Below are 8,532 nucleotides of genomic sequence, written 5' to 3' on the forward strand. Positions count from 1 at the left end.
AACCCACAGAATGGGACAAAGTCTTTACAAGCTACACTTTTGATAGAAGATTAATATCCAGAGTATACAAAGAATGACATATATCTACAGGAATGTAGGCCATGATATAATAGAGACACTTGCACACCCAGGTTTATTGAAGCTCTGTTTACCATAGCCAAGCTGTGGAGACAACCCAGATGCCCTAAAACTGATGAGTGCATTAAGGAAATGTGCTGTATATACAATGAAATATTATTTGGCCATAAAGAAGAATGAAATTATGACATTTGCAGGTAAATTGATGTACGTAGATATCTTCATGTTAAGCAAATTCAGGTTCAGAGAGACAAGGTTCAAATGTGGAAGATAGATACAAAGGATAAACATGTACAAAAATACAATCATGATCACATATGCATATAGGGAGAGCATGTTTGCAATAGTGGGACTGTTTGAGGGGACTAGAAGGAGGAGGGAGAGGAAAAGTGAACTACAGAGAGTGACTAATATTGAAATACATCTGTGTGGGAGATGCATAGCAAAACACACTGAGAGCTGTGAAGGTAAGGGAAAGTAAGATAAGGGGTTAATCTGAGTAATGTACAGTACATTCACAGGAGAAATACCAGGGAAAACCACCTATGAACAATGAATATACACTGAAAAATTGAAGGACAGAATGCAAAACAGTTCCTTTTAGGAGGTATGCACTAGTGTTGGTGGGAGTGGGGTGAGTGGAGAGGACAAACGATGGTGAATATGGTCAATGTACTTTATATACTTTCATGAAAATAGAACAGTGAAACCTTTTGAAATCATCTTAATAGAGCAGGATGGGGTTGAAGGAAGAAAATGGTGAGGATGAACCTTACCAAGGTACATTGTTAGTATATGTGGAGATGTCTCAATGATACCCCCTGTACAGTTAAAATGCACTAATTAAATTGTTTAAATTAATAAATTAATGTGCTTTATATATACATAAGGAAGTATTATTCAGATATAAAAAAGAATTAAATTATGTCAACTCCAGGAAAATGGATGGAAATGGAAATCATTTTGATCAAGGTAAGCCAAACTCAGAAAAACAAGTATCAAATGTTTCACTAATATGTAATAATACCGTGAAAGGAATCTAAAGTTGTAAGTGAAGTGCAGAGAGATATTCTGTCAGCCAAGAAACCAAAGCTTGGAAGATTGAATCTGTGAGAGAAAGGGGTTCATCATGGCAGATGACCTAATGCAATTCCTGCATTAAAAGTTATCAAGTGTTGAAGGGCTCAATGCTACTGCTGTGTCAGATACAAAGGGAGTGCCTGTTATTAATGTAGCCAGTGATATTGCTGTAGAGCACGTTTTGAGACCAGCCTTCATATTTGCTTTTGCTCTTGCAACAGACTAAGAGGAGCCAACTTGGACTTTCAAAACCTACAGACATCACCTGTTACTATATCACCAGATGGTTCAGTTCAATGTTTTAACCACTGCTAATGAGTTTCATAGCTAGCAGTAATTCTAACAGTGGAATGATTGTCAGCCTGGAAAAAGAACTTGTTCCATTATTTGAAGAACTGATAGAAATTTTGGAAGTTCCTTGATCTACTAGTGGCTTTCATGCATACCTTCTCTTCATTATAACAATACAATATTAATATAGCCATCTTAAGACAACAATAACACTTTTATCTATGTACTTAAGTAAGGGCCCCCTTTTCTACCAATATTAAGAAACAAACCACTGGGCACTGGTGTCTCACCCCTGTAATCCTAGCTACTCAGGAGGCAGAGATCAGTAGGACCATGATTCGAATCAGTCCAGGTAAACAGTTCATAAGGTCCTATCTCAAAAATACTCAACACAACCATGGCTAGTAGAAGGGCTCAAATGGTAGAGTGCCTGCTTAGCAAGTGTGAGCCCCTGAGTTCAAACTCCAGGACTGACCCAGAAGAAAAATTATAGGTGCAATTTATACACATATAGTTACACTTACTGTGTTATAGTCTTTTCTTGTTTGACAAGATCTGGAAATACCACAAAAATGGTCAGGTTTATCACAGCTCCCATGGCGTTGCTACAGTCATCAGGTATGACTGGGATTCTGTTCAATGGTTCAGAATCAAAATGGTACAATGATCCACTTAGTGCTCCCTGTTGTACAGTAATTCCAAGCCTGCAAGTATGCAGCACATAATTTCTTTACTGTGATTAATAATGAGGACATAAATTTCCCCTGATTATATTTTATTTCTTTGCACTGAGTGTGAGGAAGGTCAAATGATTTAGTAAAAGCAATAAAATAAGTACAATCACTCAATTTCTTTTGTTTATATTATTTTGCAGTCTACATGAATATTACTAATGGATTCTTTTCAGAATGTACTGCTGTTTAATGAAAATAAATCTTTAACTTGTGGCTTTTCTTCCTTCTTTGTTTTCTGTAACTAATCAGTGTTTTAAGGATTGTGTGTTCTTTATGAAATTTACATGACTTGATACCAAATTCTGTTTCCAATATCAATATATATGTAAAGAAGATGGTATAGCCATTTTTCATACATGAGTATAAATAAAATACTAATTTTAAATTTAAAAATAAAAATAATATCACATGGTTATCAAAGGGAATTGTTTGTGGGTAGGAAACTAACCAGAGGGTATAGAGGACATTGGAGGGGTAAAAATTATCCAAGTCATATACATATATATCCAGTTGTGGTATTACTGGATCATAATCTTTAATTTGTAAAAATATACTTTTAAAGAATAGTTGTACTAATTTACATTACCAACTACGGTATATAAAAGTTACACTTTTTCTGTGTCCTTCTCATCGTTTTTTCTTTGGTCTGTTAGATAATGGCCAGTCTAACTGGGGTGTGGTGATATCCTAGTGTGCCTTTTTTACTTTTCTCTGATGACAACAAACAGTGCAGATTTTTTCATACACTTGCTGGTCATTTGTTTGTCTTCTTGTCAGAAAGGTCAATTTAAGGTGTTTGTACATGTATTTTTGCAAAATTGGGGTTTGAACTCAGTGCCTAACAATTACTAGGCAGGTACTCAGCCACTTGAGCTATGCATCAGCACTGTTTTTGCTTACTTTTATCTGTCTTATGTGTTTGTATGCTGATGAGATGAATTCCTTCATCATTCTGGATATTAACTCTTCATTATCAAACAGATAGTTTTCAAGTGCTTCATCCAATTCTCCAGTTTGTCTCCTCATTTTGTAGACTGTAGCTTGCTGTATATAACTTTTTAAGTTTGTCTTAATATCTTTTTTTTTCATGGTCATGGGTTTTGAACTCAGGATCGTGCTTACTAGGCAGGTGCTCTACCATTTGAATCACTCCATCAGCCCATTTTGTATTGAGTATTTTTGAGATAGGGTCTCCAAACTAATTTCCTGGACTGACCTTGAACTTTGATGCTCTTGATCCTTGCCTCCTGAGTAGACATATTAAGAAGTGAGCCATTGCCACTGAGCCAACACCTTTCCATTTCTTGCTTTTGTTCCCTGTGGTTTTGAGGTCCTATACTATACTCATTGTTCTGTTTAATGGCATGAAATATTTTCTGTTATCTTACACTACTTTCGTGTCTTGGGTTTTTGTGATTTTTTTTTCAGCATACATTGAGGTAACAGGGTCTGCTTTCATTCTTCTACATATGAACACACAGTTCTCCCAATACAATCTATTGAAGAGACAGTCCATTGCCCAATGTGTATTTTTGGTACTTTAGTCAACAATCAGTTAGATACAGATGCACAGATTTCTGGGCTTTGCACTCTATTCCATTGGTCATGTGTTTGCTTTTATGCCAGTACCATGTAGTTTTTGTTACAAAAGCTTTGTAGTGCATTTTGACACCAGGCGGTGTTATGCCACCAGCTTTCTTTTTGCCTTAGATATTTTTGGGCATTTGGAGTATTTGAGGATTCCAAACAAATGTTAGAATGGTTTTTTTTTGTTTGTTTATATGAAGATGTCCTTGGTAGTAACTTCATTGAATTGTGTAATTGCTTTATTGGTAAGTACATTTTACCAATGTACTCACCATGGTACATTACATGGGCTGTCTTTCCATTTATTTGTGACTTCTTCAATTTTGGTCATCAAGGTTTTATTGTTTTCATTTTAAGTATCTTTCATTTTCCTGGATAAATTTATTCCTGGGTTACATTCTTTTTCTGTTGTAAATGGGACATTTTTCATTCTTATTACAACTAATTTATGATAATTGTATGAAGCAATGATTATTTTTCATATGCTGAGCTTGTGTCCTGAAACTTTCCTGAAATAGTTTATCAGTTATAATAGTTTATTGTGGTGGTTGTTGAGTTTTTTAATGTTTTTATGTAAAAGATATTGTAGGGCTGGTGGAATGGTTCAAGTAGTAGAGAATCTGCCTAGGAAGCATGAGGACCTGAGTTCAAACCCAAGGACCACCAAAACAAAAAGGTATTGTCATCTGAAAGCAGAGGAAATTTTACTTCTCCTCCTTCTCCTCCTCTTCTTCCTCTTACTCCTCCTCCTTTTATACTTTTTGATAGTTTGGGATTTGAAGTCAGGCCTTGCACTTGCTAGCCAAGCATTTTATCACATGAACCACTCCCCCAGAACTTCCTATCCATTTTGAATAGCCTCTATTTCTTTCTAGTATTAATAAAATTTTTATTGAGGAAATATTGAATGATTTCTAATGTGCTTCAGAATTTATTGGCAGTATTTACTACACAGATTCATGAAACTGGGATTATTTTAGTCTCCAGTTGTTAGATGTATCTTAGCAAAGTTAAGTTGTTTCTCAGGGTCAAACCCACAGGAGGTCTTCTACTGAGAAATGTTGACTCAAATCTTTAGTCCATTTGCTAGCAGGGTTATTTGTTTTTGTTATCTATTGGATTATATAGTTTCTTTTGTATTTGTGATATGAACTCCTGGTCAGATGTACAGGTTATAGATATTACAATAATATGAATAAAGTTATATAACTGAATACACATTTATTAATAAATATAAAGTTCTATAGTTTGCCTCTGTGATGTTGATTGTTTTCTTTGCTGTGCAAAATCATTTTTTATTAGTAATATGGTGTGATCAAAGTCTTTTTAGTAGGATATAATCTTACTTGTAACTTTTAATTACTTTCTCTTGTGTTTTGAGGGCCACACTCAAAAAATTATTTTCTCAGGCATTTCCCCTGTTTTTTGATAATAGTTTTATGACTCATAGTCTTACACTTAAGTCTTTAATCCATTTTGTGTTATTTTTTGGTAAGGTGAGACATCACAGCCCAGTATCATTCTTTGTATGTGATATCCATTATCCTTTTCCCTTTGTGTATTGTTGGCACCTTGGTAAAAATCAGTTGTCTTCCAATGAGTATTTATGTCTAGGCTCTCTATTGTATTCCACTAATGTCTGTGTGTTTATCAGTAGCATGTTTTTTTTTAGTTATGTTAACTTAATGTGTGTATATATGTATATATATATATATATATATATATATATATATAGAGAGAGAGAGAGAGAGAGAGAGAGAGAGAGATAAATACATATAGCTTTATTATATTTTTGTTTAGGATTGCTTTGGCCATTCAGAGTTTTTGTGGCTCCATACAAATTTTAGGATTTTTTCTACTTGGGTAAAGAATGAAATTGAAATTTTGATAGGGATAACATTGAATCTCTAGATTGTTTGGGACATTTATGAACATTTTAAGAAAATAATTGGTATGATGAAGAGACTTCTGCATTTCTATGTTTATAGAGCACTGTTACCAAAGCCAAGATAGAGAGTGAAACCAAATGTCCATCAGTGGGTGAATGGATAAAGAAAATCACACACACACACACACACACACACACACACACACACACACACACACACATTAAAACAATGGAATAGCATCAAGCTATAAAAAGGATGAAGTCCTGTAACTTGAGACAACTTGGGTCATTATATTAAGTGAAACAAGCCAGGCACAAAAAAGAGAATATCACTTGTTCTTACTTAATATGAAAAATAAAATGGCTCATCTTATAGAAGCTAAGATTATAATAGTAGTTACCAGGACATTGGGAGAGTAGAAGCAGATGTAGAGTGTTTAGTAAAATAATATAATTAACAGGTAAGTAGAATTTCTAGTTTCAATTACTCATTAGGAAGAACACAAGTAATGACAATGCATTTTATATCTTAAAATATATACAAAAGAGGATTTTGAATATACTCATCATAAAAAGCATTAAAAGTATAAGGTGATGAATATGTTACTTCATTGATTTGATCATTATGAAATGTACTCATGAGTTGAATCACTGCATTTTAACTGTAAATATATATTATTATTATGTGTCAATAAAAATAAAAGTTACATATGCACTAGACATAGATCTTTAGTCAACAAGCACCAATCATATTCAGGCTGTCCCAGAGGGGAATTACTGGCTACACCATTTACAGAAGGGAGATAGGGGTGAGCACATCAGGACAGCCACAGACTCAACTCTGAGAAACACATAGTGAAGGAAAACACCTTCTCCTCTGACAATGCTACACACCATAATTCTCAGCAAGGAAGAAGTACTGATTTTGTTTTTTATTTTCTTCACTATTTTTATTTTTTGTGCTTTTCTCTTTCCCTCACTGCAGTGTATTTCAGTACAATAATTAGACAGTTACACATTATTGGTGTACATTCATCCTCTATATTTTACCTCTTTTTGTCTATCTTTCACAATCTTTCTTCCTCTCCTGATGATCTTTTTTTGGCAGTAATGGGATTCTATCAGGACACTTGAGAAATCCTCCTAGATCTTTTTATCCAACTTCATTCATAATATTTATAACTTTAATAATCTGTAAGCTTCTAGTTTACATTATGAGAGCCCTATATTCTTTCCCCTGTAAGTACATTGGAAATGTAGTTAATGTTTCCAATTGTCTTTACCACAATCCTTCTTTGTTGTGAGTGGTAGTGAGAGAGCCATACTTACTAAGATATGTCTCCAGTCTAATGGTAACAAGCTACACCATAACACTGCTGATACAGAGTCCTGCCTGAACACTGAGAACACTTCAGATGAACACTACAGGTGATTAAAATTTTAAACCAACCACTCTGCCTTAGATGGACAGAAACAAATACATAAACACAAGAACCATGAATGAACAAGGCAACATGACTCTTCCAAAACATATCAACTCCACAGTAACAAACTGTAATGTTGAGAAATGGATGAAATGTCAAAGAACTCAAAATAATGATTATAGCAATGATTGATAAAATTACAGAGGATATGAATACCTGGATCAATTACAAGAGGATATAAACCAACAGCTAAGTTATATAAGAAGATGATATAAGATATGAAACAGGAATTCTGTAAAGATATGGAAGTCATGGAAAAAACAAATTGAAATTCTGGAAATGAAAAGCTCAATAAGTCAAGCAAAAAACTCAGTTAAGGACTGGAATGTGGCACAAGCAGTAGAGTATCTGCTTTGCAAGTGCAAAGACCTGAATCAAAACACCAGTACCACAAATAATTAATTACATAAATAAATAAAAACTCAGTTGAAAGCCTTGCTCATGGACTGGATCAAGAAGACAGAACTTTAGGGCTTGAATACAAAGTACACATATTAGAACATACAAATAAAGAAAAATAAATTTAAAAGTATGAAAAGGACATTCAAGACCTCTGGGATATCATTAACCTACAAATCTTGAGAACATGAGAGGGAGAACAAGTGCAAGTTAATGACACAGAAAACACATTGAATGGAATAATAACAGAAAACTCTAAATCTTGAGAAAAAGATGACATCCAGGGAGAAGAAGGTTTTAGGTCATCAAGCAAACCAGACCAGAAAATCACTTCAAGATATATCATAGTTAAAACATGAGATATACATAACACGGAAAGAAAATTGAAATCTGCAAGACAGAAATGCCACGTCATACATAAAGAAATCCACCAGAATAACAGATTTCTAATCTGAAACATTAAAATTAAGGAGGCCATGGAATGGTGTATTTTAAGTCCTGAAAGAAAATGTTTACCTAGCAAAGAATTCCTTAATTAAATGAGAAATAAACTCCTTTAATGAAAATAAAAATCAAAGGAATTCATGACCACTAAAGCAGCACTGGAGAAGACACTTAAAGAAAGTTATCCTACATACAGAAGAGGAAGACAAATGCAATCATGAAAACAGAGGAAAGAATAAATCTTACTACATGAGGAGATAACCAAATGAGGACTACAGAAGAATCAAACACCATATAAATGAAAATATGGCAGGAAATTCTACATACCTTTCAGTAATACCTCTAAATGTTAATGGTCTCAATTCTACAATTATAAGACACAGATTGGTAGACTGGATTCAGAAGCAAGACCCAACTACTTGTCGCATATAGGAAATATACCTCACTGCCAAAGAAAAATACAGGCTTAAAAAGAAAGGATGGAAAAAGTATCTCCAGGAAAATAGAAAAAGATATTCCAAGAAAATGGAGCCAGAATTCAAGCAAG

The 8,532-nt window shown here is 34.1% G+C and overlaps 1 pseudogene; it reads left to right on the forward strand.

Moving 5' to 3' along the window:
• Positions 1-1,207: 1,207 nt before the first annotated feature.
• On the forward strand, positions 1,208-1,580 carry LOC109696416 (ragulator complex protein LAMTOR3 pseudogene; annotated as a pseudogene).
• The last annotated feature ends 6,952 nt before the right edge of the window (positions 1,581-8,532 follow it).

This window comes from Castor canadensis, chromosome 15, assembly GCF_047511655.1.
Source record: "Castor canadensis chromosome 15, mCasCan1.hap1v2, whole genome shotgun sequence".
Lineage (NCBI taxonomy): Eukaryota > Metazoa > Chordata > Mammalia > Rodentia > Castoridae > Castor > Castor canadensis.